General features: G+C 70.7%; 9 non-coding genes across 9 annotated transcripts; all 9 read left to right on the top strand.

Annotated features, from left to right (window-relative positions):
* Positions 1 to 338: 338 nt before the first annotated feature.
* LOC137214027 (5S ribosomal RNA) lies at positions 339 to 457 on the top strand. Its single transcript, XR_010938644.1, has one exon. It is a non-coding gene; the product is annotated as a 5S ribosomal RNA (ribosomal RNA).
* Positions 458 to 1395: 938 nt separating this feature from the next.
* LOC137214026 (5S ribosomal RNA) lies at positions 1396 to 1514 on the top strand. Its single transcript, XR_010938643.1, has one exon. It is a non-coding gene; the product is annotated as a 5S ribosomal RNA (ribosomal RNA).
* Positions 1515 to 2451: 937 nt separating this feature from the next.
* On the top strand, positions 2452 to 2570 carry LOC137214025 (5S ribosomal RNA). Its single transcript, XR_010938642.1, has one exon. It is a non-coding gene; the product is annotated as a 5S ribosomal RNA (ribosomal RNA).
* Positions 2571 to 5269: 2699 nt separating this feature from the next.
* Positions 5270 to 5388, top strand: LOC137214024 (5S ribosomal RNA). The gene has a single exon (XR_010938641.1). It is a non-coding gene; the product is annotated as a 5S ribosomal RNA (ribosomal RNA).
* Positions 5389 to 6326: 938 nt separating this feature from the next.
* Positions 6327 to 6445, top strand: LOC137214023 (5S ribosomal RNA). The gene has a single exon (XR_010938640.1). It is a non-coding gene; the product is annotated as a 5S ribosomal RNA (ribosomal RNA).
* A 937-nt stretch (positions 6446 to 7382) lies between these two features.
* On the top strand, positions 7383 to 7501 carry LOC137214022 (5S ribosomal RNA). The gene has a single exon (XR_010938639.1). It is a non-coding gene; the product is annotated as a 5S ribosomal RNA (ribosomal RNA).
* A 2699-nt stretch (positions 7502 to 10200) lies between these two features.
* On the top strand, positions 10201 to 10319 carry LOC137214021 (5S ribosomal RNA). Its single transcript, XR_010938638.1, has one exon. It is a non-coding gene; the product is annotated as a 5S ribosomal RNA (ribosomal RNA).
* A 938-nt stretch (positions 10320 to 11257) lies between these two features.
* On the top strand, positions 11258 to 11376 carry LOC137213583 (5S ribosomal RNA). Its single transcript, XR_010938218.1, has one exon. It is a non-coding gene; the product is annotated as a 5S ribosomal RNA (ribosomal RNA).
* Positions 11377 to 12313: 937 nt separating this feature from the next.
* Positions 12314 to 12432, top strand: LOC137214020 (5S ribosomal RNA). The gene has a single exon (XR_010938637.1). It is a non-coding gene; the product is annotated as a 5S ribosomal RNA (ribosomal RNA).
* Positions 12433 to 13415: the final 983 nt, after the last annotated feature.

Here is a 13415-nt window from a genome sequence, read left to right as displayed (position 1 = left end):
TGCGGCCGGGCTGCGCCTAGCGCCGCGTGGGCGGGCAGGGCCGATGCCCAAGGGACCGCGGGCCCCGGGCCCTGAAGCCTCCGGGGCCACGTCCCTGTGAGCGACGTGCGGGATCTTGGGCGGGGCGCCAAGCGCCGAAGGGTTTGCTGGGTCACGGCCGCCCTGGGCTGGGAGGTGGTCGCCAAACCCTCCGCCGCCGCCCGATACCCGAGACCTCCGTTCCCCCTGCCTGGGCGGGCGAGGGGGCCCTGTCGGGGCGGGCCGGCCGCCAGGCTGGCGTTAAGGCGCCAGCGCCAGCGAAACTGGGCCTCAAGAGGCAGCCGTCGGCCCCCGCCCCCGTCTACGGCCATACCACCCTGAACGCGCCCGATCTCGTCTGATCTCGGAAGCTAAGCAGGGTCGGGCCTGGTTAGTACTTGGATGGGAGACCGCCTGGGAATACCGGGTGCTGTAGGCTTTTTGCCTCCCGCTCCGCCCGCCTTCTCCTTTACTCGCCCGCGGCGGGGGCCGCCGGCTCCGCCCCCGCCGGGCCCCGCTGCAGGCCCCACCTCCTCAGGCCCCTCCCACCACGGCGCGCGCCGGCGGGGGCGCTCCCCGCCGGCCCGGCCGGCCAGGCGGCCAGAAGGCGGCCCTGGAAGGCAGCCGCACCCCAGACGCTCCCGGGGTGGCTGGCCCGGACCCAGACTCCGCCGCGGGCCCAGTGGCCGTCCTTTCGGCCCGCGAGCCCCTCGACCTGCACCTGGCCGCCCCCACCGGCGCCCAGCCCCGGCGCCGCCACCTGTGTGCCTGTGTGTCCCTCCACAGCTCCCTCCGACAAAAGCCCCGCCCCACCACCACCCCGCCCCTCTGGCGTGTCACCGCGGTTGGGTGCGGGAGCGGGATCGAGGGCAGGGGCCGCTTCCCCGGGCCTGCCGGCCACCAGGGGCGGGGTCCTGAGCTCGGCGGGGGGTGTGGGGGCAAGGGTGGCCTTGCCGGGGCAGAGGGGCCGTGGCGACTCAATGGTGGCTCCCGGTGGCTTCGGGCCGGCTGCTGTCGGGCAGGAGGGCCGGCCCGGGCTGCGGCCGGCCTGCGCCTAGCGCCGCGTGGGCGGGCAGGACCGATGCCCAAGGGACCGCGGGCCCCGGGCCCTGAAGCCTCCGGGGCCACGTCCCTGTGAGCGACGTGCGGGATCTTGGGCGGGGCGCCAAGCGCCGAAGGGTTTGCTGGGTCACGGCCGCCCTGGGCTGGGAGGTGGTCGCCAAACCCTCCGCCGCCGCCCGATACCCGAGACCTCCGTTCCCCCTGCCTGGGCGGGCGAGGGGGCCCTGCCGGGGCGGGCCGGCCGCCAGGCTGGCGTTAAGGCGCCAGCGCCAGCGAAACTGGGCCTCAAGAGGCCGCCCGCGGCCCCCCGCCCCCGTCTACGGCCATACCACCCTGAACGCGCCCGATCTCGTCTGATCTCGGAAGCTAAGCAGGGTCGGGCCTGGTTAGTACTTGGATGGGAGACCGCCTGGGAATACCGGGTGCTGTAGGCTTTTTGCCTCCCGCTCCGCCCGCCTTCTCCTTTACTCGCCCGCGGCGGGGGCCGCCGGCTCCGCCCCCGCCGGGCCCCGCTGCAGGACCCACCTCCTCAGGCCCCTCCCACCACGGCGCGCGCCGGCGGGGGCGCTCCCCGCCGGCCCGGCCGGCCAGGCGGCCAGAAGGCGGCCCTGGAAGGCAGCCGCACCCCAGACGCTCCCGGGGTGGCTGGCCCAGACCCAGACTCCGCCGCGGGCCCAGTGGCCGTCCTTTCGGCCCGCGAGCCCCTCGACCTGCACCTGGCCGCCCCCACCGGCGCCTAGCCCCGGCGCCGCCATCTGTGTGCCGGTGTGTCCCTCCACAGCTCCCTCCGACAAAAGCCCCGCCCCACCACCACCCCGCCCCTCTGGCGTGTCACCGCGGTTGGGTGCTGGAGCGGGATCGAGGGCAGGGGCCGCTTCCCCGGGCCTGCCGGCCACCAGGGGCGGGGTCCTGAGCTCGGCGGGGGCTGTGGGGGCAAGGGTGGCCTTGCCGGGGCTGAGGGGCCGTGGCGACTCAATGGTGGCTCCCGGTGGCTTCGGGCCGGCTGCTGTCGGGCAGGAGGGCCGGCCCGGGCTGCGGCCGGGCTGCGCCTAGCTCCGCGTGGGCGGGCAGGACCGATGCCCAAGGGACCACGGGCCCCGGGGCCTGAAGCCTCCGGGGCCACGTCCCTGTGAGCGACGTGCGGGATCTTGGGCGGGGCGCCAAGCGCCGAAGGGTTTGCTGGGTCACGGCCGCCCTGGGCTGGGAGGTGGTCGCCAAACCCTCCGCCGCCGCCCGATACCCGAGACCTCCGTTCCCCCTGCCTGGGCGGGCGAGGGGGCCCTGCCGGGGTGGGCCGGCCGCCAGGCTGGCGTTAAGGCGCCAGCGCCAGCGAAACTGGGCCTCAAGAGGCAGCCGTCGGCCCCCGCCCCCGTCTACGGCCATACCACCCTGAACGCGCCCGATCTCGTCTGATCTCGGAAGCTAAGCAGGGTCGGGCCTGGTTAGTACTTGGATGGGAGACCGCCTGGGAATACCGGGTGCTGTAGGCTTTTTGCCTCCCGCTCCGCCCGCCTTCTCCTTTACTCGCCCGCGGCGGGGGGGCCGCCGGCTCCGCCCCCGCCGAGCCCCGCTGCAGGCAGTAGTCAAGGTGGTTTACCTGCCCGAGCAGGAAGCTTGGGCGACGGCAGAAGTGGGAAGAAACTCTTGAGCGCAGGTTCTTGGGATCCACGGAGCAGCGCATGCACATGCCATGGGTGCCTACACAGCTGGCTTGCTTGTCTGTGGGGAAAGGCGAGATGGGTCAGGGCCTGGGTTCCTGAGGGGCTGAGAATCAAGGCAGGGATAGAAGAAAGGGGACAGGCCCACATCCCCTGAACCCACGCCGGCGCCCACTCACCTTTGTGGAAAATACGATTGAAAAGTGCCCGCAAGAATCTCTTCAGATGCCTCCAGAGTTGAGGGAAGAAGGGGAGGGGGGAGGCCGGGAGCAGGGTGAGCCCTGAAATCCAACCCTTGTCCTGTCACACCCCAGCAGCCCTCCCACCTCAGCCCCTTCAAGACCCCAGGGCTCCCCCAACCGCGCTGCACAGATCCTGCCCTGACCATAGTCACCATGTTGATCCCCACGTTGAGCAAGATGAAGCTGACCGGGATCAGAAGAATTGAGTATCCTTGCTCCTGGCATTTCCTGGGGATGGGGCCAGTGAACGGCTCGGCTCGGTAGTAGTTTCGCTCACCCATGGCCGTTGGTCCCAGGACTGCCTGGGCCCTCTGCCCTCCAGTTTTAACTGGGAGCCAGACTGGGTCATAATGGGGCAGGTGGTGAGGTCACAGTGAGGGAGGGGGATGAAAAGGAGGGCCCAGAGTGGCATTCCCTGGTAACCAGGGTCAGGTAAGCTGAGCCTGGACAGTCAAACAGGGCCCGGTGGCCGGCATACATCCCCTCGAGCGGTCACTCATTCGCTCACCGCCCGCTGACTCACTTGTTCAAATGACACATTGCGTCTCTTGGCCCCTCTTGAGACTAGGAAGACCTTGGCCTCAGAGGCCTGCTGAAGGCCTGGCTGGAGTCCAGAGCCTCAGCCTTCTTCATGCCCTTCACTGGGCCTGGAGCTGGACCTGCCCAGATGTGGAACCTCCCAGTTTGGAAGCAACGTCTTGTATGAGGCTCTCTGTGGACAGGGACAGCTGAGACACAGAGGAGGTGCCCAGAGACCAGGGGTTTGGAGTCTGCAGCTGCAGATGTACTTAGTGCATGGTATAGGACCAGGAGGGGCCTGCTGGCAGAACTGTGGCCACTAAACCAAAGGGACCCTCAGGCCAAGAAGGGGACACTGGCTTCTTATTGCAGGAAGCCAAGCGCAGGGACCCAGGCTGGCAGAAGGAGTGGCGCTTCCAAGCCACAGACCACCAATGTTTCCTGGACTCTGGAGCTCTTTATTCCTCTCTCCATGCCCTGCCGCCCCCTGCCCCTGCCCCCATTTGCTGCTGGTAAGTTCATTTTCCCAGTCTGGCTCCCATGCAGAGAGGGCCTGGAGGCCGAGGTGGAAGGTAGCAGCGAGTTGGCCCGCGCTTGGCCCTCCTGCGGTTGCCGCTTCAGCACCAGACTGTCATACACCTGGTAGTTGGCATTGCCTCCCGGGTTCCGGCTGAGTGGCATGAAGGTGGGCGGGGGTGGAGGGTGCTCGGTAGCCTGGACGTCGGGCAGGAGGTGAGAGGGGCGGAGGAGCAGCGCTGAGCTGGGAGCCGGGGCCCGCTGGTCCGAGGCCTCGGCCAGTACCGTGAGGGAGGCGGAGGTGGCCACAGGGCGCCGCAAGGGCAGGATCTCAGCCCATTCGGCCAGCGGGTGCCGCACCTCGTGGGGATCGCGGGAGTAATCCAAGTGTCCCGTGGAGGGATGCAGGCTGCGGTTGGACTCGCTGTGAGCACAGCTGGGGAGGCTACGTCTGTGGGCCGGTGGGGTGTCGCGCTACCAGGCGTCGGGCCGGTAGACCCGAGGCACCAGAGCGGATGGAGGCTCAGAGCCCTCCAGACCCAGACTCCGCCATGGGCCCAGTTGCTGTCCTTTTGGCCCGCGAGCCCCTCGACCTGCACCTGGCCGCCCCCACCGGCGCCCAGCCCCGGCGCCGCCACCTGTGTGCCTGTGTGTCCCTCCACAGCTCCCTCCGACAAAAGCCCCGCCCCACCACCACCCCGCCCCTCTGGCGTGTCACCGCGGTTGGGTGCGGGAGCGGGATCGAGGGCAGGGGCCGCTTCCCCGGGCCTGCCGGCCACCAGGGGCGGGGTCCTGAGCTCGGCGGGGGGTGTGGGGGCAAGGGTGGCCTTGCCGGGGCTGAGGGGCCGTGGCGACTCAATGGTGGCTCCCGGTGGCTTCGGGCCGGCTGCTGTCGGGCAGGAGGGCCGGCCCGGGCTGCGGCCGGGCTGCGCCTAGCGCCGCGTGGGCGGGCAGGGCCGATGCCCAAGGGACCGCGGGCCCCGGGCCCTGAAGCCTCCGGGGCCACGTCCCTGTGAGCGACGTGCGGGATCTTGGGCGGGGCGCCAAGCGCCGAAGGGTTTGCTGGGTCACGGCCGCCCTGGGCTGGGAGGTGGTCGCCAAACCCTCCGCCGCCGCCCGATACCCGAGACCTCCGTTCCCCCTGCCTGGGCGGGCGAGGGGGCCCTGTCGGGGCGGGCCGGCCGCCAGGCTGGCGTTAAGGCGCCAGCGCCAGCGAAACTGGGCCTCAAGAGGCAGCCGTCGGCCCCCGCCCCCGTCTACGGCCATACCACCCTGAACGCGCCCGATCTCGTCTGATCTCGGAAGCTAAGCAGGGTCGGGCCTGGTTAGTACTTGGATGGGAGACCGCCTGGGAATACCGGGTGCTGTAGGCTTTTTGCCTCCCGCTCCGCCCGCCTTCTCCTTTACTCGCCCGCGGCGGGGGCCGCCGGCTCCGCCCCCGCCGGGCCCCGCTGCAGGCCCCACCTCCTCAGGCCCCTCCCACCACGGCGCGCGCCGGCGGGGGCGCTCCCCGCCGGCCCGGCCGGCCAGGCGGCCAGAAGGCGGCCCTGGAAGGCAGCCGCACCCCAGACGCTCCCGGGGTGGCTGGCCCGGACCCAGACTCCGCCGCGGGCCCAGTGGCCGTCCTTTCGGCCCGCGAGCCCCTCGACCTGCACCTGGCCGCCCCCACCGGCGCCCAGCCCCGGCGCCGCCACCTGTGTGCCTGTGTGTCCCTCCACAGCTCCCTCCGACAAAAGCCCCGCCCCACCACCACCCCGCCCCTCTGGCGTGTCACCGCGGTTGGGTGCGGGAGCGGGATCGAGGGCAGGGGCCGCTTCCCCGGGCCTGCCGGCCACCAGGGGCGGGGTCCTGAGCTCGGCGGGGGGTGTGGGGGCAAGGGTGGCCTTGCCGGGGCAGAGGGGCCGTGGCGACTCAATGGTGGCTCCCGGTGGCTTCGGGCCGGCTGCTGTCGGGCAGGAGGGCCGGCCCGGGCTGCGGCCGGGCTGCGCCTAGCGCCGCGTGGGCGGGCAGGACCGATGCCCAAGGGACCGCGGGCCCCGGGCCCTGAAGCCTCCGGGGCCACGTCCCTGTGAGCGACGTGCGGGATCTTGGGCGGGGCGCCAAGCGCCGAAGGGTTTGCTGGGTCACGGCCGCCCTGGGCTGGGAGGTGGTCGCCAAACCCTCCGCCGCCGCCCGATACCCGAGACCTCCGTTCCCCCTGCCTGGGCGGGCGAGGGGGCCCTGCCGGGGCGGGCCGGCCGCCAGGCTGGCGTTAAGGCGCCAGCGCCAGCGAAACTGGGCCTCAAGAGGCCGCCCGCGGCCCCCCGCCCCCGTCTACGGCCATACCACCCTGAACGCGCCCGATCTCGTCTGATCTCGGAAGCTAAGCAGGGTCGGGCCTGGTTAGTACTTGGATGGGAGACCGCCTGGGAATACCGGGTGCTGTAGGCTTTTTGCCTCCCGCTCCGCCCGCCTTCTCCTTTACTCGCCCGCGGCGGGGGCCGCCGGCTCCGCCCCCGCCGGGCCCCGCTGCAGGACCCACCTCCTCAGGCCCCTCCCACCACGGCGCGCGCCGGCGGGGGCGCTCCCCGCCGGCCCGGCCGGCCAGGCGGCCAGAAGGCGGCCCTGGAAGGCAGCCGCACCCCAGACGCTCCCGGGGTGGCTGGCCCAGACCCAGACTCCGCCGCGGGCCCAGTGGCCGTCCTTTCGGCCCGCGAGCCCCTCGACCTGCACCTGGCCGCCCCCACCGGCGCCTAGCCCCGGCGCCGCCATCTGTGTGCCGGTGTGTCCCTCCACAGCTCCCTCCGACAAAAGCCCCGCCCCACCACCACCCCGCCCCTCTGGCGTGTCACCGCGGTTGGGTGCTGGAGCGGGATCGAGGGCAGGGGCCGCTTCCCCGGGCCTGCCGGCCACCAGGGGCGGGGTCCTGAGCTCGGCGGGGGCTGTGGGGGCAAGGGTGGCCTTGCCGGGGCTGAGGGGCCGTGGCGACTCAATGGTGGCTCCCGGTGGCTTCGGGCCGGCTGCTGTCGGGCAGGAGGGCCGGCCCGGGCTGCGGCCGGGCTGCGCCTAGCTCCGCGTGGGCGGGCAGGACCGATGCCCAAGGGACCACGGGCCCCGGGGCCTGAAGCCTCCGGGGCCACGTCCCTGTGAGCGACGTGCGGGATCTTGGGCGGGGCGCCAAGCGCCGAAGGGTTTGCTGGGTCACGGCCGCCCTGGGCTGGGAGGTGGTCGCCAAACCCTCCGCCGCCGCCCGATACCCGAGACCTCCGTTCCCCCTGCCTGGGCGGGCGAGGGGGCCCTGCCGGGGTGGGCCGGCCGCCAGGCTGGCGTTAAGGCGCCAGCGCCAGCGAAACTGGGCCTCAAGAGGCAGCCGTCGGCCCCCGCCCCCGTCTACGGCCATACCACCCTGAACGCGCCCGATCTCGTCTGATCTCGGAAGCTAAGCAGGGTCGGGCCTGGTTAGTACTTGGATGGGAGACCGCCTGGGAATACCGGGTGCTGTAGGCTTTTTGCCTCCCGCTCCGCCCGCCTTCTCCTTTACTCGCCCGCGGCGGGGGGGCCGCCGGCTCCGCCCCCGCCGAGCCCCGCTGCAGGCAGTAGTCAAGGTGGTTTACCTGCCCGAGCAGGAAGCTTGGGCGACGGCAGAAGTGGGAAGAAACTCTTGAGCGCAGGTTCTTGGGATCCACGGAGCAGCGCATGCACATGCCATGGGTGCCTACACAGCTGGCTTGCTTGTCTGTGGGGAAAGGCGAGATGGGTCAGGGCCTGGGTTCCTGAGGGGCTGAGAATCAAGGCAGGGATAGAAGAAAGGGGACAGGCCCACATCCCCTGAACCCACGCCGGCGCCCACTCACCTTTGTGGAAAATACGATTGAAAAGTGCCCGCAAGAATCTCTTCAGATGCCTCCAGAGTTGAGGGAAGAAGGGGAGGGGGGAGGCCGGGAGCAGGGTGAGCCCTGAAATCCAACCCTTGTCCTGTCACACCCCAGCAGCCCTCCCACCTCAGCCCCTTCAAGACCCCAGGGCTCCCCCAACCGCGCTGCACAGATCCTGCCCTGACCATAGTCACCATGTTGATCCCCACGTTGAGCAAGATGAAGCTGACCGGGATCAGAAGAATTGAGTATCCTTGCTCCTGGCATTTCCTGGGGATGGGGCCAGTGAACGGCTCGGCTCGGTAGTAGTTTCGCTCACCCATGGCCGTTGGTCCCAGGACTGCCTGGGCCCTCTGCCCTCCAGTTTTAACTGGGAGCCAGACTGGGTCATAATGGGGCAGGTGGTGAGGTCACAGTGAGGGAGGGGGATGAAAAGGAGGGCCCAGAGTGGCATTCCCTGGTAACCAGGGTCAGGTAAGCTGAGCCTGGACAGTCAAACAGGGCCCGGTGGCCGGCATACATCCCCTCGAGCGGTCACTCATTCGCTCACCGCCCGCTGACTCACTTGTTCAAATGACACATTGCGTCTCTTGGCCCCTCTTGAGACTAGGAAGACCTTGGCCTCAGAGGCCTGCTGAAGGCCTGGCTGGAGTCCAGAGCCTCAGCCTTCTTCATGCCCTTCACTGGGCCTGGAGCTGGACCTGCCCAGATGTGGAACCTCCCAGTTTGGAAGCAACGTCTTGTATGAGGCTCTCTGTGGACAGGGACAGCTGAGACACAGAGGAGGTGCCCAGAGACCAGGGGTTTGGAGTCTGCAGCTGCAGATGTACTTAGTGCATGGTATAGGACCAGGAGGGGCCTGCTGGCAGAACTGTGGCCACTAAACCAAAGGGACCCTCAGACCAAGAAGGGGACACTGGCTTCTTATTGCAGGAAGCCAAGCGCAGGGACCCAGGCTGGCAGAAGGAGTGGCGCTTCCAAGCCACAGACCACCAATGTTTCCTGGACTCTGGAGCTCTTTATTCCTCTCTCCATGCCCTGCCGCCCCCTGCCCCTGCCCCCATTTGCTGCTGGTAAGTTCATTTTCCCAGTCTGGCTCCCATGCAGAGAGGGCCTGGAGGCCGAGGTGGAAGGTAGCAGCGAGTTGGCCCGCGCTTGGCCCTCCTGCGGTTGCCGCTTCAGCACCAGACTGTCATACACCTGGTAGTTGGCATTGCCTCCCGGGTTCCGGCTGAGTGGCATGAAGGTGGGCGGGGGTGGAGGGTGCTCGGTAGCCTGGACGTCGGGCAGGAGGTGAGAGGGGCGGAGGAGCAGCGCTGAGCTGGGAGCCGGGGCCCGCTGGTCCGAGGCCTCGGCCAGTACCGTGAGGGAGGCGGAGGTGGCCACAGGGCGCCGCAAGGGCAGGATCTCAGCCCATTCGGCCAGCGGGTGCCGCACCTCGTGGGGATCGCGGGAGTAATCCAAGTGTCCCGTGGAGGGATGCAGGCTGCGGTTGGACTCGCTGTGAGCACAGCTGGGGAGGCTACGTCTGTGGGCCGGTGGGGTGTCGCGCTACCAGGCGTCGGGCCGGTAGACCCGAGGCACCAGAGCGGATGGAGGCTCAGAGCCCTCCAGACCCAGACTCCGCCATGGGCCCAGTTGCTGTCCTTTTGGCCCGCGAGCCCCTCGACCTGCACCTGGCCGCCCCCACCGGCGCCCAGCCCCGGCGCCGCCACCTGTGTGCCTGTGTGTCCCTCCACAGCTCCCTCCGACAAAAGCCCCGCCCCACCACCACCCCGCCCCTCTGGCGTGTCACCGCGGTTGGGTGCGGGAGCGGGATCGAGGGCAGGGGCCGCTTCCCCGGGCCTGCCGGCCACCAGGGGCGGGGTCCTGAGCTCGGCGGGGGGTGTGGGGGCAAGGGTGGCCTTGCCGGGGCTGAGGGGCCGTGGCGACTCAATGGTGGCTCCCGGTGGCTTCGGGCCGGCTGCTGTCGGGCAGGAGGGCCGGCCCGGGCTGCGGCCGGGCTGCGCCTAGCGCCGCGTGGGCGGGCAGGGCCGATGCCCAAGGGACCGCGGGCCCCGGGCCCTGAAGCCTCCGGGGCCACGTCCCTGTGAGCGACGTGCGGGATCTTGGGCGGGGCGCCAAGCGCCGAAGGGTTTGCTGGGTCACGGCCGCCCTGGGCTGGGAGGTGGTCGCCAAACCCTCCGCCGCCGCCCGATACCCGAGACCTCCGTTCCCCCTGCCTGGGCGGGCGAGGGGGCCCTGTCGGGGCGGGCCGGCCGCCAGGCTGGCGTTAAGGCGCCAGCGCCAGCGAAACTGGGCCTCAAGAGGCAGCCGTCGGCCCCCGCCCCCGTCTACGGCCATACCACCCTGAACGCGCCCGATCTCGTCTGATCTCGGAAGCTAAGCAGGGTCGGGCCTGGTTAGTACTTGGATGGGAGACCGCCTGGGAATACCGGGTGCTGTAGGCTTTTTGCCTCCCGCTCCGCCCGCCTTCTCCTTTACTCGCCCGCGGCGGGGGCCGCCGGCTCCGCCCCCGCCGGGCCCCGCTGCAGGCCCCACCTCCTCAGGCCCCTCCCACCACGGCGCGCGCCGGCGGGGGCGCTCCCCGCCGGCCCGGCCGGCCAGGCGGCCAGAAGGCGGCCCTGGAAGGCAGCCGCACCCCAGACGCTCCCGGGGTGGCTGGCCCGGACCCAGACTCCGCCGCGGGCCCAGTGGCCGTCCTTTCGGCCCGCGAGCCCCTCGACCTGCACCTGGCCGCCCCCACCGGCGCCCAGCCCCGGCGCCGCCACCTGTGTGCCTGTGTGTCCCTCCACAGCTCCCTCCGACAAAAGCCCCGCCCCACCACCACCCCGCCCCTCTGGCGTGTCACCGCGGTTGGGTGCGGGAGCGGGATCGAGGGCAGGGGCCGCTTCCCCGGGCCTGCCGGCCACCAGGGGCGGGGTCCTGAGCTCGGCGGGGGGTGTGGGGGCAAGGGTGGCCTTGCCGGGGCAGAGGGGCCGTGGCGACTCAATGGTGGCTCCCGGTGGCTTCGGGCCGGCTGCTGTCGGGCAGGAGGGCCGGCCCGGGCTGCGGCCGGGCTGCGCCTAGCGCCGCGTGGGCGGGCAGGACCGATGCCCAAGGGACCGCGGGCCCCGGGCCCTGAAGCCTCCGGGGCCACGTCCCTGTGAGCGACGTGCGGGATCTTGGGCGGGGCGCCAAGCGCCGAAGGGTTTGCTGGGTCACGGCCGCCCTGGGCTGGGAGGTGGTCGCCAAACCCTCCGCCGCCGCCCGATACCCGAGACCTCCGTTCCCCCTGCCTGGGCGGGCGAGGGGGCCCTGCCGGGGCGGGCCGGCCGCCAGGCTGGCGTTAAGGCGCCAGCGCCAGCGAAACTGGGCCTCAAGAGGCCGCCCGCGGCCCCCCGCCCCCGTCTACGGCCATACCACCCTCAACGCGCCCGATCTCGTCTGATCTCGGAAGCTAAGCAGGGTCGGGCCTGGTTAGTACTTGGATGGGAGACCGCCTGGGAATACCGGGTGCTGTAGGCTTTTTGCCTCCCGCTCCGCCCGCCTTCTCCTTTACTCGCCCGCGGCGGGGGCCGCCGGCTCCGCCCCCGCCGGGCCCCGCTGCAGGCCCCACCTCCTCAGGCCCCTCCCACCACGGCGCGCGCCGGCGGGGGCGCTCCCCGCCGGCCCGGCCGGCCAGGCGGCCAGAAGGCGGCCCTGGAAGGCAGCCGCACCCCAGACGCTCCCGGGGTGGCTGGCCCAGACCCAGACTCCGCCGCGGGCCCAGTGGCCGTCCTTTCGGCCCGCGAGCCCCTCGACCTGCACCTGGCCGCCCCCACCGGCGCCTAGCCCCGGCGCCGCCATCTGTGTGCCGGTGTGTCCCTCCACAGCTCCCTCCGACAAAAGCCCCGCCCCACCACCACCCCGCCCCTCTGGCGTGTCACCGCGGTTGGGTGCGGGAGCGGGATCGAGGGCAGGGGCCGCTTCCCCGGGCCTGCCGGCCACCAGGGGCGGGGTCCTGAGCTCGGCGGGGGCTGTGGGGGCAAGGGTGGCCTTGCCGGGGCTGAGGGGCCGTGGCGACTCAATGGTGGCTCCCGGTGGCTTCGGGCCGGCTGCTGTCGGGCAGGAGGGCCGGCCCGGGCTGCGGCCGGGCTGCGCCTAGCTCCGCGTGGGCGGGCAGGACCGATGCCCAAGGGACCACGGGCCCCGGGGCCTGAAGCCTCCGGGGCCACGTCCCTGTGAGCGACGTGCGGGATCTTGGGCGGGGCGCCAAGCGCCGAAGGGTTTGCTGGGTCACGGCCGCCCTGGGCTGGGAGGTGGTCGCCAAACCCTCCGCCGCCGCCCGATACCCGAGACCTCCGTTCCCCCTGCCTGGGCGGGCGAGGGGGCCCTGCCGGGGTGGGCCGGCCGCCAGGCTGGCGTTAAGGCGCCAGCGCCAGCGAAACTGGGCCTCAAGAGGCAGCCGTCGGCCCCCGCCCCCGTCTACGGCCATACCACCCTGAACGCGCCCGATCTCGTCTGATCTCGGAAGCTAAGCAGGGTCGGGCCTGGTTAGTACTTGGATGGGAGACCGCCTGGGAATACCGGGTGCTGTAGGCTTTTTGCCTCCCGCTCCGCCCGCCTTCTCCTTTACTCGCCCGCGGCGGGGGGGCCGCCGGCTCCGCCCCCGCCGAGCCCCGCTGCAGGCAGTAGTCAAGGTGGTTTACCTGCCCGAGCAGGAAGCTTGGGCGACGGCAGAAGTGGGAAGAAACTCTTGAGCGCAGGTTCTTGGGATCCACGGAGCAGCGCATGCACATGCCATGGGTGCCTACACAGCTGGCTTGCTTGTCTGTGGGGAAAGGCGAGATGGGTCAGGGCCTGGGTTCCTGAGGGGCTGAGAATCAAGGCAGGGATAGAAGAAAGGGGACAGGCCCACATCCCCTGAACCCACGCCGGCGCCCACTCACCTTTGTGGAAAATACGATTGAAAAGTGCCCGCAAGAATCTCTTCAGATGCCTCCAGAGTTGAGGGAAGAAGGGGAGGGGGGAGGCCGGGAGCAGGGTGAGCCCTGAAATCCAACCCTTGTCCTGTCACACCCCAGCAGCCCTCCCACCTCAGCCCCTTCAAGACCCCAGGGCTCCCCCAACCGCGCTGCACAGATCCTGCCCTGACCATAGTCACCATGTTGATCCCCACGTTGAGCAAGATGAAGCTGACCGGGATCAGAAGAATTGAGTATCCTTGCTCCTGGCATTTCCTGGGGATGGGGCCAGTGAACGGCTCGGCTCGGTAGTAGTTTCGCTCACCCATGGCCGTTGGTCCCAGGACTGCCTGGGCCCTCTGCCCTCCAGTTTTAACTGGGAGCCAGACTGGGTCATAATGGGGCAGGTGGTGAGGTCACAGTGAGGGAGGGGGATGAAAAGGAGGGCCCAGAGTGGCATTCCCTGGTAACCAGGGTCAGGTAAGCTGAGCCTGGACAGTCAAACAGGGCCCGGTGGCCGGCATACATCCCCTCGAGCGGTCACTCATTCGCTCACCGCCCGCTGACTCACTTGTTCAAATGACACATTGCGTCTCTTGGCCCCTCTTGAGACTAGGAAGA

The sequence above is a fragment of the Pseudorca crassidens genome, chromosome 19 (genome assembly GCF_039906515.1).
Source record: "Pseudorca crassidens isolate mPseCra1 chromosome 19, mPseCra1.hap1, whole genome shotgun sequence".
NCBI lineage: Eukaryota > Metazoa > Chordata > Mammalia > Artiodactyla > Delphinidae > Pseudorca > Pseudorca crassidens.
This window is presented reverse-complemented; position numbering and strand designations above follow the sequence as displayed.